The 19,440-nt window shown below is 38.5% G+C and overlaps 1 long non-coding RNA gene and 1 other non-coding gene across 2 annotated transcripts in view; one reads left to right on the top strand and one right to left on the bottom strand.

Annotated features, from left to right (window-relative positions):
• The window catches only part of LOC112425775 (uncharacterized), a 54,372-nt gene that overhangs the window by 21,868 nt on the left and 13,064 nt on the right, over positions 1-19,440 (top strand). The window lies entirely within an intron of this gene.
• On the bottom strand, positions 14,864-15,064 carry LOC112425790 (small nucleolar RNA SNORA73 family). The gene has a single exon (XR_003016936.2). It is a non-coding gene; the product is annotated as a small nucleolar RNA SNORA73 family (small nucleolar RNA).

The raw sequence follows: 19,440 nt of genomic DNA, 5'->3' as shown, positions 1-19,440 counted from the left end.
TCTGAGAATCAAGGAAATATGCCTGACGAGCAAACACCCCAGCCCAGAGGAAGCTTAATTACAGTTGAGGGAAACCAGTCCTTCCTTAGTGGCAGTCGCCTCTGCCCACGTGCTTGCACATGCGTGTGCACACGCAAGCACGAGCAAACTCTCATGCATCGTCCATATGTGAATTCTTTTTGGAAGCTCATTTGCTTCCTCTCACTTCCTCCCCTTACTGGGTCCTAACACTGGCACATTTAAACCCTATCCTTTCTATCTTCAGCTCCCCAGACAAGCCTAATCTGACCTTGCTTTAATTTTTTAAGCCACTGGTGGAGAAAACCTTGAAACTTTTCAAGACCAAATATAACCAAATGATCCAAATAAAATAACTGGGAGCTTGCTAAAATGAGGCCAGGAGGCTTTTAAACTTTTTACTAAAGTAGAATAGAGCCTGGGATTTTTAGACGTTTTCTGTTTCTCTTCGAAGGTGCCAAGAATTTGCATGTGAGGTTTTAAATGTGCTTCTACTACCGACTTGCAGGAAGAGATTTCTAGGCTTCCCATGCTACCTCTGATGATTGCAATATAGAATCCAAATGTTTGATTCTTTCTTTCTATAGGACTTGACTTTTCCAACCTGTGAAGGAGGAAAAAACGGAAATAATATCTTATTCTATTCCCATAAACAAGATATGCAAGGGGAGCCCAAAAGATTTGGTTTGGCTTAGGAGAAAGTCAGCTTAGGCTTCAGTGCATTTTAGAGCATCCTAAGGGTGCAGTCTTGTGCCTGCTTTTCCTCATTTGAGATTCAGGGTGTTCTGCCTGGCTGGCTTTCCAGCCCCTGGGAGGCCATGTGCTGCTGTTGGCCCACAGTTAGAGCACACGTACCTTCATTAGCCAAATCTTTGTCCCCCTTTGTGCTTCTCTTCCTCCAACTTAGTAGAAAGCAGCTTTGCAATTTGCTTCTGTTTTTCATGTGCTGACTTAGAGGAGCAGGACAGGGTCTTGGGTAAGCATATGGACTCTGGAGTCAGCTGCTGGGGTTCCCGATCCTGCTCCTTTTTTTTTTTTTTTTTTTGAGACGGAGTCTAACTTCACTCTGTCTGCCAGTCTGGAGTGCAGTGGTGTGATCTTGGCTCACGCAACCTCTGCCTCCCGGGTTCAAGCAATTCACTTGCCTCAGTCTCCCAAGCAGCTGGGATTACAGGTGCGCACCACCATGCCTGGCTAATTTTTGTATTTTCAGTAGAGACAGGGTTTTGCCATGTTGGCCAGGCTGGTTTCAAACTCCTGACCTCAGGGTCCTTTCTTTATTGAACATTTTATTGTAGAAAAGCCCCTTATCCTCTCTGTGTCTTAGCTTTCCCATTTGAATGTTGACGGTCCTGAAAGCAGTGACTTCTAAGGGCCATTACTTGTGTGAGTTGATTAAATCAGCATGGGAAAGGCTCAGAACACCACTTGCTCTGATTCCCGGAAGTCTTTTTTAGACTGTCCTTTGCTCACCATGTCTAGATGGATTCTATCTCCACTTATCCATGTTTTTGATCTTGGTGACAGCCTCTCTTCGTAAGCCTTGTCTTCTATGTGCTAAAACGATTGATTGAATCATAACAATGACAAGCAAAAAAGCAGTGAAGCCTTCTGCCTTAGAATTGGGGAGGTGCAGGGGCCAAGCGAAGTGGTCACTTGCTTGCATTTTTCATATTATTGTGATCTTACGTGGATGTGGGTTGGTTTTTCAGAGTTGCCTTTCCTAGATACTACTTGGTTTCCTTTTTTTTTTTCCCTTTATGCAACCCCACCCCCCAAGGAGCTTCTTACCATGAAGCTCCATGACAGTAGGGCAGACCTCAAAACACATGCTTTTGTTCAACAACCCCCCCCCACTTTTATTTTTGCTTTCATAAAGTCTATGAACATTTTCCAGGAGAATCCACCCACCCTGGTAGAGACCCTCAAGGGACCAGGAACACAGGATCCAAGGATAGGGCAGGAAAATTTCACCTCAATCCCTCTCCCAAAGTTCCCTATTTCTCTTGCCCTCTATTCTAACTGTAGGCCTGCTGAGGCTCCAGGGGTGGGATACTGCACTTAAAGCCTTTAAACCCATCAAGATTAAGGTCATTTTTTTTTTTTTTTTTTTTTTGCTGGTCAGCTGAATTTTTCTCATTCTGTCTATGGGGTGGAGGTGGGGGAAAGAGGCTGTTTTCTAAAGGAGTGAAGGAATAAAAGAACAAGGGTGGGTATGGGAGAGTAAGGATAATTTCACTGTTGTCTCAGAGGGTTGAGTCTCAGGGCTGGTAAATTCTCAGATTCGACACTGCATTATGACATAGATCTGCTGTTATTTTTTCAGTCTCAGAGGAAACCTTGAGGAATCTCATTCCTGCAATTGTATTAAATTATCTGCCAATATTGTCTTTTCCACTCAAAGTACTTTCATTGAAACATTTGGCATGGGCTGCAGAAACAGGAAAATCTCTTTAAAAGCTATTGTTTCATTGAATGTTTGGTTTACCTTTTGGTTCCACAATAAAATAACTTAATAAATTAAGGGTGAGTGGAATTGTTACTATAGCAATCCCCATAGTAACATCAAAATGCCACACACACTCGTGCTGCAAGCCCTGGGCTTTCTCCTAGTCCTCCCACATTTCAAGTTCAGCTTCCCAGGTTAAGCTCTGATGGCTTAAGATGTAAGGATATTATATTAAATCCATTTTATTTCCATCTCCAAGAGTTAATAGACTCACAAAATACAAAGAATTTTTATCCACTTCTATCCTTTGCAGAAAAGTCAGAAGTGAATTTTCTATGAGCTTGGCAGTATGTACAAACTGCTTGCATTTGAGTTGCTCTTCCAATTTTAGGTCTGTCCTTAAAAACAATAACAACAATAATCCCAGTCAAGGCATGAATTGCTCTTTGTTGATTTCCATAGTCTTACATAACTTACATGGAGCAGGACTAGGAGAGGAAACATCTTCAGAATGCAGCACTGTGGGAACACACATGTTTTTAATCTCCTATTTTCCAGAAGATAGCCAGAAGGGATCCCCAAGAGGTCACTTGGAAAAGCCTTTTGCCACCTGGTAGAGTTATAAATCAATACTCTGATTAAGATTGCTGTTATTAGGTAGAATGAATGAGAGGCTACGGAAAAATTTAATGGGAGGCAAAAGCTGATATTGAACATCATGTCGTATCTTTATATAATAGGTGGTCATGCATACATGTTAATATGTATATCACTGTTTGTGCATATTTAGCACAAATTTATAAACCAGATGCTGAATATCAAATAGTAGATCTGTGTATCCTGTTTCTTAGCTCATTGTATCTTGAATATTAATACTCTCACCCTAAAGGCAGAAACTACAATTGGAAAGCGACTGTGTTAAATTCAGAACCAGTGGGGCTATAAAGTTATGCAGCCTGGAAAACTGAGTGAGTTTATTTCCCAAGAAGAAAACTTTGCTAGATAGAGAGAAAGAAAATAAAAAAACAAATCACCAGCCATAAACAACAGGCAATTCATAAAAGAAGAAATATGATCATTAGTAAACATGTGAAAAACATCTAATGTTACTACTAAGCAAAGAAATAGAAATAAAAACAAGCATAGTAGGATGTGGAGGGAGCTTCTATGGCTGCTCTGGAGTCAGCACTAGGCCCACAGCCAAAAACAACAGGTGCTAAGTGCTCGACATGTAAAAGAACAGCCAGACCCCAACCCCACATCATCATTATATAAGCAGAGGACTGGGAAGGAGGCATGAGGGACACGATCAACCCTGGGAGTGGTCAGGCAGTGTGGAACTGTTACTCACCCAAGGTCATTCCCTTTTCTCCCAATGGGCAAGGGAGAGGCTGCCTACTGTCCCCCAGCAGAGGAGCTTCACAGATAGTCACCCATTGAGGTTGAAGTTGCAGACTGGTATTCACTTTCCTGGCTAGAACTCTGCTTCTGGAGGAACAGGCTTTCTGATCTGCTGCTGTGCCTATCCAATTAAGGATGAGAAATGCAAGAAAGTTACAAGATGGGGTGGCCAAGGAGCAGCCTGCACTTCCACCAATGGGTATCCCCAAGGATGCACACATTTCTGGTGAGTCAAGAGGACACCAGAAACTGTAGCTAGTATTCACATGCTCAAAAAGCCTGCCCAATGGGTGAGATGATTCCAGTGATGGAGACTGAGAGGAGATATAGAGATTGAGATTAAGCCTGATTTCCCAGAGCAAGGAAGTGTGTCAATGGGAGCTCTAAAAGGCCAAAAAGACTACATCACTCCTTGGAAGAACTAGAACCTGAATGCCTGCCATGCAGAGATATCAATGTCTGGTTAGTCAAAATGAGAAAAGTACTAACACCCCACAGGAAAAATATTGCTATTGTGTCCCTATAAGTAGAATGTACTGGCCATATTCCCTCACACTCCCTTTCTCTGATACAATTGCTTCATGGATATAGCCACATTGAGTTGAGACTGCTCAACTAACCTGTCATATAATGATGAGGTATTGTTTGCCTACTGAGCGGTCATTAACTCTTTAAATACCTAGATTTGTGAGGATATAGTGAAGGAAGACACACCTGCTGGTTCAAGTGTACCTTGGTTCATCTGTTCTGGAGGGAATTTTGTCAATTATGTGTTTAAAACCTCTTAAAAGTTGGCATGCTATTTGATGTAGTGACTCCTCTTATATGAATATTCGCTAAAGATCTAATCAGAAAGAAGCACAAATATATTTAAACAAAAGGCATTCATTGCATCCTTATTTATAAGAGTAAAAAGAGGAAACCTGAATTTCAAGTTGGAAATGACTACATAAGTTGTGGTGTATCGAAATAGTAAAATACATACAACCATTAAAATTGTGCTTCAAAGACCATTTAATATTTTTGTGCAATGCTCATAGAGTGTTTAGTAAAAATCAAATAGAACAAAATCTGTCATACATAAAAAATAGAAAGGAAAAGTGAAAACATATCTAGTGGCAGAAAACGTGTATATATCTGGAAATCCCAAAAAACTCATGGAAAAAGTACCACAAGTGGTAGAAGAATTTAGTAAAGTAGTAGATAGAAAAAAAATCATCATAAACAACCTTCATATACAAACTAAAAGTAGTTAGAGAATATATGGAAGATTTATTTAAGATAGTAGTAATGATAAACCTAAGCATAAAAAGAAACAAAAATTGTACAAAATCTATGTGAAGAAAGCTAAAAACACTCTTGAAGAATGTAAATGTTGACTTGAAGAAATGGAAAGTCATGCCACTTTTGTGGATAGACAACAGTCAGTTCTCCTTTAGTTAATTTATGAATGTAATGTCATTCAAAAATACCATTTAGAAGAAAAAATAAGCTACAGTAGTCAGGAATTCTTGTAAAAGAGGAGCAATGAGTTTGGGAGGGGTTGGCTATATCAGATATTAAATACATTATAAAACCTTTATAATTAATACAGAAGGATATACACACACCAATAGATAGATCAATGAATAGAAACTCCAGAAATAAACCCAATTGCCTACGGAAATTTAATACACAATAAAGGTGACATTTCAAATTGGTGGTGAAAAGATGGACTTTTAAATAAGTGGTGTTGGGATAAGTGAATAGCCATATGGAAAAAGATAAAATTGGATCCATTTCTCACATTGTAAGCCAGGATAAATTCCAAAAGACTTGGAGATCTAAATGTGAAATAAATGAAACTATACATGTTTGAAGAGAAGACATGGATATTTTCCTCCAGTAGCTAGGATGAGGAAAACCTCATCCTACTTATCAAAATCCAGAAGCATTAAGGAAAAAGTTAAACTTGATGGCATTAAAAAAATACGTTTGCAAGGAGAAAATACTCTAAGCAATGTAAAAAAATGACGAATGGGAAAAATTGCAACTTTTATCACAAAGGTTGAACATGCCTAATATATAAAGAGCTTCTAAAAATAGAGAAGAAAAAGACTGCAACTTGGTAGATAAATGGGCTAGGGAAATGAACAGACTGTTTCTTAAAAAAGAAAAGCAAATGGTTCCTAATTATAATATGCGCAGCCTTGTTCCTAATAAGAGAAAAGCAAAATATAATATCCTGACCATTTCTCACATACCAGATTGGCAAAAATCCAGAAGTTTGGAAAATATACTCAGTTGGCAAAGTTGTGGGAGAGCAGGCACTCTCTTACACTGCTAGTGGGAAGCAAAATGATACCACATCTGTGGAAGGGAATTTGGCAACATCTAGCCAACTTACATTTACTCACTTTCTAAGACTCTATGATAAGGACACACTGGCAGACGTGAAAAGAGAAATGCCGCCCAAATACATTCTATATTCACTGCAGCCCAATTGTAATAGTAAAAGATCAGAAATAAACCAAATATTCACCCAGAGGGACCTGTTTAAATAAACAATTGCTAAATCCACATGACAAAATACTATGCAGCTGTAAAGAGGATTTAAAAATCTCTACAAAACTGCATTGGAACAATCCCAAGGAAAAAAGCAAGGAGGAGAAAGTGTTTATGTTATAAAACCATTTATCAAAGAAAGGGGAAATGCTAATATATACACATATTTGAATAATTGTATTTAAGAAAATTAATGAGAGAATAAACTTTAAAAGGTATTTATCTATAAGGATGGTAAGCAAACAAGGTAGAGGTGGCTGGGTATGAGCTTGGCTTATCTGATTATATCTTGTTTTGTTAAAGGGACTTTTGGAAACTTAAAATATGTTTACACAATTATAGAAAAGTGTTTTTAAAAAGTGATCATTAAAAATCTAAAGCAAAAAAAAAAAAAAAAAAAAAAACTAGTTTTTGAGTTAATAGCCTAAATATACAAAAACGAATTATTTCAAATGATGTTAAAACTCGAGAATGTATTTGTTCATTCCTAGGGTGATACTGTTCAAGAACAAAAAGAACAGCAAAAGAATGCCAAACTGTTTTATGTAATTACGTTAGTGATGATAATATTGATACTGTTTTTCTGTGATTGTATTTTGTGTGCTTACAGGATAAAGTATCCTATTGACCAAATTATTGTTGCTGTATTTTATCTTAAAAATATTTTCCAGGTCTGTATGATAAAAAGTACTAGAAGTGGGAGAATGTCAACACAATAGCAATTGGTACTCTTAACACACAGATTGTGGTTTCTAAATATCATACTGAAATAAACAGAACACGATTTCATGTCTAGGGTAGAAAATAAACAATATGAATCTGGAACATTTTGCCATTCTGGAGAGCAATGATGCTATCAAGGATAATGGTCATGTTAAAAGGACTCAGGAGACAACTTTGAGAGATTCCTCTGGCCAAACACGGGGCAGTTGAGTATCACTAAGAATAATAGGTGCAACCATTGAAAACACACAAAAACATATTTACATCTATAAGTTCACAACGATATTGAAAACAAAAGAGAAGAAAACAAAAATTCACTGGAATCCCCCTTTGGAGGATTCTATGGAGTCGGTCCAATATTTTGAAAACTGAAAAATAAAAGGAGAGAATCAGCATTTATCTTGCTTTCCCATGTGAAATTCATCTCAAAGTCATTAGATAGTTGATTACAATGTTTTCTTTTAAAGAAGCATTTAAACTATATATAAAAAAGAAATTATAAAATTAGAATATCACCATTTGGTAACCATTAATGGATTGGGCAATGATCATCAATGGTTATTAATATTACAAAAAAAGAGAAACAAGACATTATATGCCTGTCCATGAGAGTGCTACACAATACTTCCTATAAAGTGTTCCGGACAAAAATCAGAACTCACATAGGATGAAGACTCAGGGATTCTTCACTCGTTTGTGCTCCAAATGGCTTGGGCAGGCTAGTGAGTTCAGTTAAACCCCTTTTGATTATAATATTTCAAAGACATAAAATAAAACACAAAAGTTGTTAAGGGTATTAGTCCATTTCACACTGCTAAAAGGAATACTCAAAACTGAGTAATTTGTAAAAGGAAGAGGTTTAATTGACTCACAGTTCCGTCTGACTGGGGAGGTCTCAGGAAACTTACGATCATGACAGAAGGTGAGGAAGAAGCAAGTACCTTCTTCACAAGGTAGCAGGAAAGAGAGAGACAGAGAGAAGGAGGGACTACCATACACTATAAAACCATCAGATCTCGTGAGAACTCACTCAGTATCATGAAAACAGGATGGGGGAAACTGCCCCCATGATCCAATTGCCTCCCACCAGGTCACTCCCTCAACACCTGGGGATTATGGGGATTAAAATTCGAGATGAGATTTGGGTGAGAACACAGAGCCAAACCCTGTCAGTAACTAAACTCGATTATGTTAAATACAGTTACTTAAATAATAGAAAAAAAAATGTGTGTGCATGTGTATGCACCCATATATATGATACACACATTCAGACAAACACACACAATATGTTGGGGCTTCTTCATCAACATATTCAATAATAAGATCTATAGGCAGGTCCAATAGCTGTAATAATTTTGAAGTCATGGTAAGATGAAACAATATTTAGGTATATCATGAAACAGCTGGAATATGATAGGAAAATAGGATTTCTATTGATGGCAAAGTCACATATGCTATTAAAATTACTGTTGTTTGTTGTCTAATATTTTAATTGAAGAGCATACTAAATTTTAGTTGCAAGTTAGTAAAAATACATATGTCATTTTTTCCCCAAGTGTGTCCCTGAATTATATTCACTAATTGTTTGTGGGCTGCAGACCACAGATTATTAGTTCTAACTGCAAACTTACAGGAAACACAGGGGACAGCAGAACATGTTAAATGATACCCTGATGATTTAATTTATCAAAATCCAAGCTGTGGGAAACTGTGACAGACAAATAATCTGGCTTCTTCAACAAATACATTGTAAGGGAAAACTAATGGATACAAAATCTTAGAGATTTAAACAGACTTAGGGAAATACAATCAATTGTAATCTAAGAACAGGATCTTGATACAAACAAACACACTGTAAAAGATTACAAAACAATTGATAATATTTAAACACTAACTAGATATGAATAATACAACTACAATTTTGTTATTATTGTTATTATTATTATTATTATTATTTTGAGACAGAGTCCTGCTCTCTTGCCCAGGCTGGAGTGCAGTGGCTCACTGCAACTTCTGCCTCCTGGGTTCAAGTAATAATCCTGCCTCAGCCTCCTGAATAGCTGGGACTACAGGTGTACCACCACATCTGGCTAATGTTTGTATTTTCAGTAGAGACGGAGTTTCACCATGTTGACCAGGCTGGTCTGGAACTCCTGACCTCAGGTGATCTGCCCGCCTTGGCCTTCCAAAGTGCTGGAATTACAGTTGTGAGCCACCATGACCAGCCTTAATTTTGTTAGTTTTTAAAAATTGCGATGGTGGTATTTTAAAAGTGTTATTACATTTTAGAGACACACACTGAAATATGTAATGATGAAATAATATAATGCTGGAGAACAGGGATAGGGTTCTAATTTTTTTATGTTGTTCTTTACATTTTTTGTGTTTTACAAATTTCCCACACTGATTGAGTAGTCTTTTAAAATCATCAAAATGGTTATACATATTAAAACATATGTGTGTGTGTATATATATGTGTATATGTGTGTGTATATATATATGCGTGTATATATATACACACACACACATATATATCTCAAAGGCATGAACTAAGGTCATAACAGTATATAATTTGAACTTTTGGTAACCTCCAGACATGCAACTAAATGTAGCAGGGAGAAGTGAGGGAACTCTTGAGAGAGAACTTAACCTAGTGGAAGATAGAATCAGAAAAAAAGCCTGGCTCTTGGAGAGAGAAGGTTTCCATGTGGAGACAGCATGAATGTTGTGACTCAGATTTGTATTTGTCTCTGACCCAACTCAGTATGGATCCATGTCTGAGTCCTGTAGGATGGAAGGTGATTAAGGAGAGTGGAAGTAAGATGAGGTGTAGGTAGGTGGCCTGAGAATTCCAGAGAACATGGCACCTACCATTTTGGACCCTCAAAGACTCCAGTGCTTCTACAGCTTTGGAATCTGTAAGGAAACTTGAGGGAGACAGCTGCAGGCTGTGAACTCTGGAGGATGCACTGTGAAAATTGCCAGAGAGGTGCAAGAAGAAATCAAGAGGAAGGCTCCATGTAGTAGCCAAGAAAACTTGTCTATGAGCGTATGCAAAATCTTGTCTGGGTGAGAACTTTGCAACAATTAGAGGTTTTGTAATTGAAGATGAGTGTGATGAGAGGTCTACAGATAAGATCTCATGGCAGATGACAGGACTTGTGTGTGCTTTAATGCTCTTACGACATATAGGTTGTAACTCTTAATGCTGTAATTAATCTGTAAACTTATTGAATTACATAGAAAGTAGAAAATCCCTTCGTTTTAAATCAGCTAGGTCTGCCATAACAAAATTCCACAGACTGAGTAACTTAACAGAAATTTATTTCTCACAGCTCTGGAGGTGGAGAAGTCCAAGTGTCAGCCAACTTAGTTTCTGGTGTGGGCTGTCTTCCTAGCTTGTAGACAGCTGCGTTCTTGCTGTGTCTTCACGTTGCAGACAGACAGAGCTCTGATGTTCATTCTTCTTCTTACAAGGAACCAGCCCTGTGAGATTGGGGTTCTACCATTATGACCTCATTTAACTTCAATTACCTCCTAAAAGATTATCTCCAAACACAGTCACATTAGGGGTTAGGGCTTTAACATGGGAATTTGGGAGAGACACAATTCAGTCCAAGTACTCTTCAAGAGCTCAGCATACAGCAAGTGAATAATAAGTGCAAATGGTAAATTTTTACTTATTCATAGCAAAGTCATATCACCTGCATGACAAGGGGGTTTGCCCCAGAGAAATATGACAAGGGCGCAGTGCAGTGGCTCATGCCTATCATCCCATCACTTTGGGAGGCCAAAGTAGGAGGATTGTTTGAACCCAGGAGTTCAAGACCAGCCTGGACAGTATAGTGAGACCCTATCTCTAAAAAAAAAAATGGTTGGGTATGATGGTACATGCCTGTGGTCCCAGTTACTTGGGAAGCTGAGGTGTGAGGACCACTTGAGCCCAAGAGGTCAAGGCTGCAGTGAGCCACTCTTGTGCTGCCGTACACAAGCCTAGGTGACTGGGTGACAGAGCAAGACTGTGTCTCCAAAAAAAAAAAAGTATGACAAGAAACAGAGGCTTAGAGAAACTCAGTTATAATGAGGAATCCTTGAAATAGGGGATGGAGAAAAACTGCATAGAACAACATGCGTTCTTATCCCAAATAGCCTGCCTACTGCCTCCTGAAACTTCTGGAGAGAAATTTGGGTTCTGAGTTGGTAATGAAACATAAAAGGGAAAAATTTCTAAATTTAAAAATATCATTAGCAGCCACAAAATCAACAACTCCATCACCTCAAAGACATCCTTGCTAAAACAAGCTAAGATCGTTATGCAAAATACCACCAATTACCTGTAAGTAAATAGTCCTCTACATGGCAGAGGTGTGATTGCTCTGAAATAATAGACTCTCCTCTGGAAGTGGTCAGGAGCAGGACCACTGGGAATAGAGGCCCAGGTCATGGGACTGGATGGGTACTTGGTGACTTTCTGCCCAGCAATGGAGCTTCTGCTTCTTCTCTTGGTTTCTTCTGGGGTTAAAATCACTGGCTGCTTAGAGGGCAAAGTGGAGACTGGGACAGATTGGTCTGGGGAGAGAAATAACATAGGTATGAGAAGCAGGACAGGGATACATGATGCTCTATATCCAGAAACACTAGCACTTGTATCACAACATATTCAAGTGTTAAATGGACCTAGTTTAACAAGTATTTATGGAGTGCTTCCCTTATGCCAAGCTCCGTTCTAGGCTCCAGGGATGTAGTGATGAGCAATACAGCCAAAAATTCTCATCCTTCTGGTGCTTACCTTCTAGACTACTTCTTTACTGTTCAGTTATAATTTTGCTACCAAGTCTTGGAAATATGCTAGAACTCAACCCAATTACCCATGAGGCTCACCTGAAGACTGCAATTGCTTCTTTCCACAATTGCTTTTTTAAGTTCTCCAGAACTTAAAGTTGACCCCACAGCAAATGGCTGACATTTTTGGCTCCACCCTTGTAAGTCAAGTATCAGTCATCATTAGCCACATTCACTTTGTAAACTCATCAGTTTTCAATTTAGACAGGCGCAAAAGCAACATTCTCATAGGCATAGGTGTATTCATTTTCTTTGTTTGTTAACCTTGCCTACATTTGGAAGGGTTCAAGATGATTATTTTACAACCTGTTTACATACACTCCTTTGCTGGAATGCAACATGCCAAGTCTCATCCAGGATCAGATGCTCACAGAGCCCCCTGGAAAGCCTGAGTCCTGTGTTTATAACAGGAAGCATTGACCGCAAACACACTGAAGCCACACTACAAACATCCTCGGAGCTGTCCTCAGGGTTCTTGTCAGAGCTTTTGTATAAATGAGATTGCCTTATAACTATCTCCTTTACTTCCAGAAATAATCATGAGGCCCAAAACACTTCCTGAGTGAGAAAACCTTCACTGAATTCTGTTCTGTGGTGCATGGTATGGTTACAGTATATTAGGATCTGGTGGAAATTGCAGAATTTATTGCCTATTTTTGTTTTGCTGCTTAATGGGATGTTTTGCACATAATAGGTTGAATCAATGAATATGTAAATATAGTAGATTCTTATTATTCATGATAGTTATAAAGTCCACAAACACTGAATCAGCAAATGCCAAGTCATTGCTCTTAGGAGAAATACAGGGTTAAATTCCTGAAAGCTTCTGTTTACAACATTTTTGTCCACCAGTCAATACGTAACCTCGCTTCATGTGTGTTTCTGTTTAAAGACACCATATTTAATATATATTGTTGACTCGTTAATATTGAACTCATAACTCAATAGCATTATAGCATTATAACTCATTCCTAAAGGATGCTTATCTAACACATATTTTCTCCATTAGATACATCCCAGCCTTCCTTCACATGGGAACACTACATAGCACTTCAGCAGTATGTTTAGGGACCATTTTAAACAGCAAAATCATCAACAGGAAGCAGAAAACTGTAAAAAATGTGTCACTAAATAGACCATGTAAAGGACACATGTTTACAGTGAGAAAGCTGAAACAAGAAGGGGGAGTATCATCTTATTTGATCCAGCTAGAAACGTGAGTGTGAGAACTCAAATTTTTCACTGCTCTGGCCATGTTCATGAGTAGTTGCGAAAGTATCCCCCATATTGATTTTGGGATTAGAAATAAATTTTAGCAAGTAGGCAAATCCCCAAATAGGAAATCCGTGATTTGTGAGGATCAACTGCCTGTAAATGTAGGTGACTCTACCACACAACACTTGAGGGCAAGGAATGGCACACGTGGAGTTTCTAGTCCTTATGAAATTAAATTTGCCCTGAGCAACCACATATCTGACTAGTGAAACTAGTTTCACAAACCTTTAAAAAGATATTGATTTTGTGTGTGTGCTGGGAGAAAAACTGAGGGACATTTCCTTCCTTAGAGTCACCATTATTTCTGTTGTCCCTTTAGTCAAGTGCTGGTATTCTAGCAACACTCAGGCAGCTGCTCCAGGAGGCTGCAGAGGGGTCCTTCTCAGCAGCCAACAAAACTGGCTATGGTCATGCTCATTGGGAAGCTCATTGCTGCCTTCAAGGTCAGTGCTGTGCATGTGTCCAGTGTCTACCTCTCAGCACCCCATAGCAGTTCCTCACTGGAGAGTGGCCCACAATGTGGCCCATTGCTGGAAAGTCCATGGCTTCTCTGTGCTGGAGGAATTCTAAGGAATCTCTGTCTTTCTGGTGGATCCAGTTGTTCCTATCCAGTTTCATCCCCAAATCGCCAACGTTCTGCCTCTCCTTACCCAACTTAATGACACTCAAGGTCCAAAGGAGAGTGGGATGAGGAGGATAAAGTCATGAAAGGAAATTTCCATTTCCCCTACAGACATGGGAATAAGGATAACTTGGACATTTGGAGATACAATGCTAACTTCTGCTCAAAATGGGAGTAAGGAAAGAAAATGCTTACACCAACTGCTTTTTTTCTTGATAACTTATCCTGGTGTAATTAACATAATGTTAGAAATTGCTTATTTTTAACTTGGTAAAATGTTTCCATGTTTGAGCTCTTAGGTGGAAGTTAAAGTCACCATAGTTCTTTCATGAAAGGGGAAAACGTCTATGTAGAGGATGAGAAGTTTCTTTGGGGCAGAGACTGTAGTTTGTATTTCTTTAGTACTGTTCATAATGTTAGGATAGGAATAAGCAGAGGTGGTATGCAATAGATGCATTTAGCAACACCCAAATACTCTGTTAAGTACCTTCTCACTTATGTGATGCATCCCAGAAAAATGACATGACAGTAACATTTTTGAGAATTGCATCATATAAAATGGGGAATTGGCTATTTAGATGAAGAATGAATGATTTAATCAGTAATCTTTCCTTATTTCTACCTTTCATTAGTTTAAATTTCATTATATGTCCTGCACTTTTAATATAAACTATTAAAATGATGAACAAGTCAGGGAATATTTTTGGATCTGAGAGAAAACTAATAACAATTACTCTGACAATTGAGTCACTCACATGGTCTAATTTTATGTTTTTGGAACATATTACTCAAACTATAATCTTCAGTTTTGTCTTCTGAGAGATGGGAATAATAATACCTGCTTCAAAGAGCAGTTGTGATGACAGATCAGATATTATACATGCAATTTCATGACAAATTACAAATTAGTATCTAAATATCAAGAGTTGCTATGAATGTTATTCTTTCCCTCCTTTAATTCTTTCTTTTAAAGTTTTGTTTTATACCAGACACATTTCTTGTGTGGTTTGTCTCCTCTGTCATTGTCCACAGGACTCAGAAGCTGTAGGAATATTCAGGTGCATATACCAGGCCCAGCTTCATCTCTAACTTGTGGCAAAGGACTGTACATCCTGGGATGAGACCATATGCTCCCCTATGCCATTTAGACAGAGCCTAGGGAGAGTGACTTCCCAGGGTATCCACGTTGGAATGTCTCCTTTGATTCTTATTCAAATGCAAGTCATTCTCCGAGGCCCATAGAAAGTCAAGCTCATCCTGGAAGCTTTGGGTTTTATTTCTTTAATGTGCTTTGTGTATACGTTAATTATTAAAATTAAAATCTGCACACAAAAAAAGAAACTATGTCTCTTGTAATGTAGTGATTCACGCATAATAGGTTCTTGGTACTTACTGAATGACGAATAATTGGATCAATTGACGGATGGATAGATATGTTGTCCTTGTTCTGTTCATCCAGCTGTCTCAGCATGGCTAAAAGTTACCTACATGTCAGGAGCCTGATATTTCCCTTTTCTTTACTACCCAAAGGAAATGGCTCAAGCCTCTATCCATGTCCTCCACACTCTTCCTGAAACCTTTGAGGATTCCCAAGGGAAGGCTGATGTTCTCCAGGGTTGGTCATTGGGCAGCCTGCCCTAAATTAGCTGTCTCAGCTCCCATAACCAACATCCTCTTTCTACGCCGCTTTGACCCAGGCTCAGTACTGCTCCACTCTCTGCCAACACCCAACACATCTCTAGGCAGATCTTAACTAAAGCTTTAAAGATAGAAATGAATGGTTTCAGCACAACTCAGAATAGGAAACATTGACAACTGAATATTAATCACCACTACTCTTAAAAGCCCCTCAGCTATCCACTCGGCCTGGACGTCTGCATGGCTGTCTTTTCTTTCTAGGCTTCTTGCCAGCCTCTTGCCAAGTTGCTCAGCCCTCTCCAACCACCAATGAGGCATCAGTGACCAGTTCCCAAATTCCAGTTAATTTTTTATGTAGTGCAGTTTAGCTCTCTCTCTTTTTTTAATCCTATCTTTTAAGACAAGAGGGGCATCATTTACAAAAAAAAAAAAAAAAGTGCATTAGAATATTTTCCTGAACAAAAAGCTATCTCCTCTGAGATTAATAATTCCACTTCTTTGCCATGCAAAAGTAATGGAAACTCGGTGTTTTGTTTGAAATAGTAAATATTTGCTGAATTTGTTATTTTTAAAGTTGTTTTCACTTGAGATTTCCAGAATCATGGGAGTTAAACTTATCTCCTCAGTAGCCTTCTCTCTGGTAATTGAATACCTTTAGGACTATTCATTCCATCTACCTCCGGAAGCCATCACCAAAAATTAACTTCTCACCTTCTCAGAATGCCACATTTTAATAGACATTAACAATGACATAAAGTTTGTTCCGTCTTAAACATATTCAGTAACTTATTAATGCATACCACACACTTGAGTGCAGACTTTTTTTCACCTTATAAACATTGATTGTAAGAAAAGCTTGAATTATCACCAAACTTTGAGCTCACCAGTTAGTCTCCATCTGTTATTGTTATTTAGGCTTTAGGACAAAAAGTTCAGCAATGAATATATTGGGTCTACCACGTCTTCAATCTTAAACTGCTTATTTCTTCCTCATTTTCTGCTTTCTATATGGTCCAGCTCTTCCATTGTCTTTCGTATGAAGTTTTGTCTTGTAACTAATCCCACAGCCCTTTTCTCTGAAATTGAATGCCCTATCTGCCTATATGCAGTTACTACCATTCTACTCCAGATTTTACAATGCTTCTGCTATATGATATCCTGGCTCCACAAACAAATTATATAATTTTTATTGGTGGGAGGCAGGTCTCATGTATATTTATGAATCCATCCCAGTGCCTACCACTGTGCTAAGTGCCATAGAAAATACTCAGCAAACACTGTTTAACATCTAAATAAAATAAAGAATTGCTAAAAGTCTTTTTACCATTTAACAGTGTAATATAGAAGCTTAAAGCAGGAAGAAACTTAGACCTCCCTCTTATGCCAAGTAGAGAATTTTATTAACTTGGTCATTAGTCAACGAATATTGAGCTCTATGGGCAAACTGCTGTCTGTTAAGCACTATGGGAGACACATATAGTAGATAAAGCAAGTTCTTGCTCTCATGAAAGTTAAGATTTCTATTAAATATTTTCATTTTGCTTCACTGAAAAGACATTTAATTTGTCATACATTTATAAGATATGGGTCAGGAAACATCAACACATTTAAACTCAGGTAACTATATGGTAAGCAAAGGCAGAAAAAGAAGGATAGCTGCTGTTGAAATATCTAACAATTTCGAGTTATTTCAGGGCTAAAAACAGTTTGTCTCTATGAAGTCATTTTAATCTAGTCCAATTGTTAGACAAAAACATTTTACAATGCAGACATTTTTGGAAGACAATTGACCATGTATAAAAAAAGATCTGTATTTTTCAAGCAAGATAGCGGAGTGTTAAATTTTCTGTTGAGGTCAGCTCTCCAGCAGTGCATTTGATGACTTCATTGACAACCTGCTGCAGTTTCTTTTAAGGAATGGTAATTCGAATTTTTGTTTTCTTTTTTTAAATTTTCATTACCTCTGTTAGAGACCAAAATATGGGTTCCCCTTACAAGCGATTATTTAAAAATGTGTAAGTCAAACAAACAATTAGTGTCCGACCAGATTGTCAATACTAATAGTTATGAGAATTGGGATGATGACCCCAGCACAAGCAGTCTTTTTGGAAACATTGGCAGGGATGCCCTGGAAAATGTGAGGTTAAGAGAATATGAGAGGTAATCTTATATGGCAGGAGAGCCTGCTTGAAATCTTTCTAGAAAAATAAGCAAAATCAAAGGCCAGTCCTATAAAATTTCCAAAACCCTTCACTGAGTGGAGTATTGCAATCATAAAAAAAGTCCCAACAGAGAAAAAAAACAAAACAAAACATAAAGCATCAAATCTTATCCAACTTTTTGACAGCTAATCACAGCCATGTTAAATGTTACTGGGACTGTGAGCTTGAATGGTGCCATTCATCCTTTCACCTGTGAAATGTTGGCAGATAATTTATGTATTTCACATTTAATGAAGCAAACCACCATACCACCCTACCTAAGAATGTTCTTCTATGCCATCACCTAAGAATTAGATGCAGACGACGCCAAGGCTTTCTGGATACTGGCAGAATCCAAGTTGTTTTCTATGCAGTGTCTGTCCTCCCAGTCTTGCCCCACAGTAAACACTTTAGCTTCACTTAGGTATAAGCCAATCAGGGTTAATCCAACTATCCCAAGGAGGGCACAGTAAAAAAATGCCTCACTTGCCAACTTCTGCCCTCATTTGGTTTATTTTGAGCACTTCATTAAAAATAAAATGTATTATCACCTCTTCATTTATCTTCCCTATCCAGAAGGTTTGGCTGAGAGATTGATCTGATTCCAGATACTAAGGAAGTATCACTTTGCAGCCAATCACTCTGGGTTTTCTGGTATCCTAACCCAATGCTTTTAATAGAGATGTGTTTTCCAATGCAGACTCTCCAAATGCTATTTCCTACTGGTGTGCAGGGAGAGGCAATGCTGACAATATTTCTACTCATCTTTTAAGTTACTGGAAGGTGATTCTCTAGCATATGGCTGTTAAGTTTAACAAAAGTGGGGAGAGGAGGAGAGAGGGCCTGGCCATGAACATTCAGGAAGCTGGACCAGCGCCACCTGAAGGAGCCAGGAGGCCAGGAGGCCGGATGTGCACAGATCCCTGGGAGGAAAAAGAAGCCAGAACAGCTTAAATGGTCAAAGAATCAAATGTAAAGTGAGCTGCAAGGGTCAGATCTGGATGGAAGCCCAAATTCTGAGTCTCCGCATCCGTCCGGGGATAAACTTGGCTCCCAATCAGGGCTGACAATTAGGCCGTACAGTTAATATTTTTACAGCTGTTTTATTAATAACACATACAGTGCATCCAGCCAGGATTTGTTGGAGACACCTCAGGAAAACGAATGATGTAAATAACAGATGGATGTAGAATATCCCTACAAACAGGCATAAAGATATTCCCTTCTTGTTTAAAAAGAATTTAAATAGACAGATTGTAGATAAACAGGCAGACAGAAAGGGGGAGAGAGAGGATTTATGATATTTGAGGTGGTGGTTTCATGCGTTCACATGGTGGAAGACATGGACATAAACATATACACTCTGTATACGGGAGGAGATGCTCAAAGCTTTGGCTTCTGGAAAAAAAAAGTTTCATGGTGCAAGGACTGAACACCACAGCCTGGTGGCCCATAGAAGCAGGGGTGCTGATATGGCTCCTCAAATAGCTCCTCTGATATGTCGTCCAAGTCCAGAGACAACTCACATGGCTTGTCCAGGCATGACTGAGTCCAGCCTTGACCCCCAGGCTGTCCTGGGCATGCTTCCCTCTTTCTCCATGTCAATCTGCCATTCGAAGACCCAGTGCACTCTTTTCAATTTTGCATCAGAACTAGGAGCAGTGATATTTCAATCTGAAAAGAGAAATTAAAAATTCAGGATCTTCATGTCTTTTGTTTTCACTCCT

The sequence above is a fragment of the Macaca nemestrina genome, chromosome 19 (assembly GCF_043159975.1).
Source record: "Macaca nemestrina isolate mMacNem1 chromosome 19, mMacNem.hap1, whole genome shotgun sequence".
NCBI classification, from domain to species: Eukaryota; Metazoa; Chordata; class Mammalia; order Primates; family Cercopithecidae; genus Macaca; species Macaca nemestrina.
This window is presented reverse-complemented; position numbering and strand designations above follow the sequence as displayed.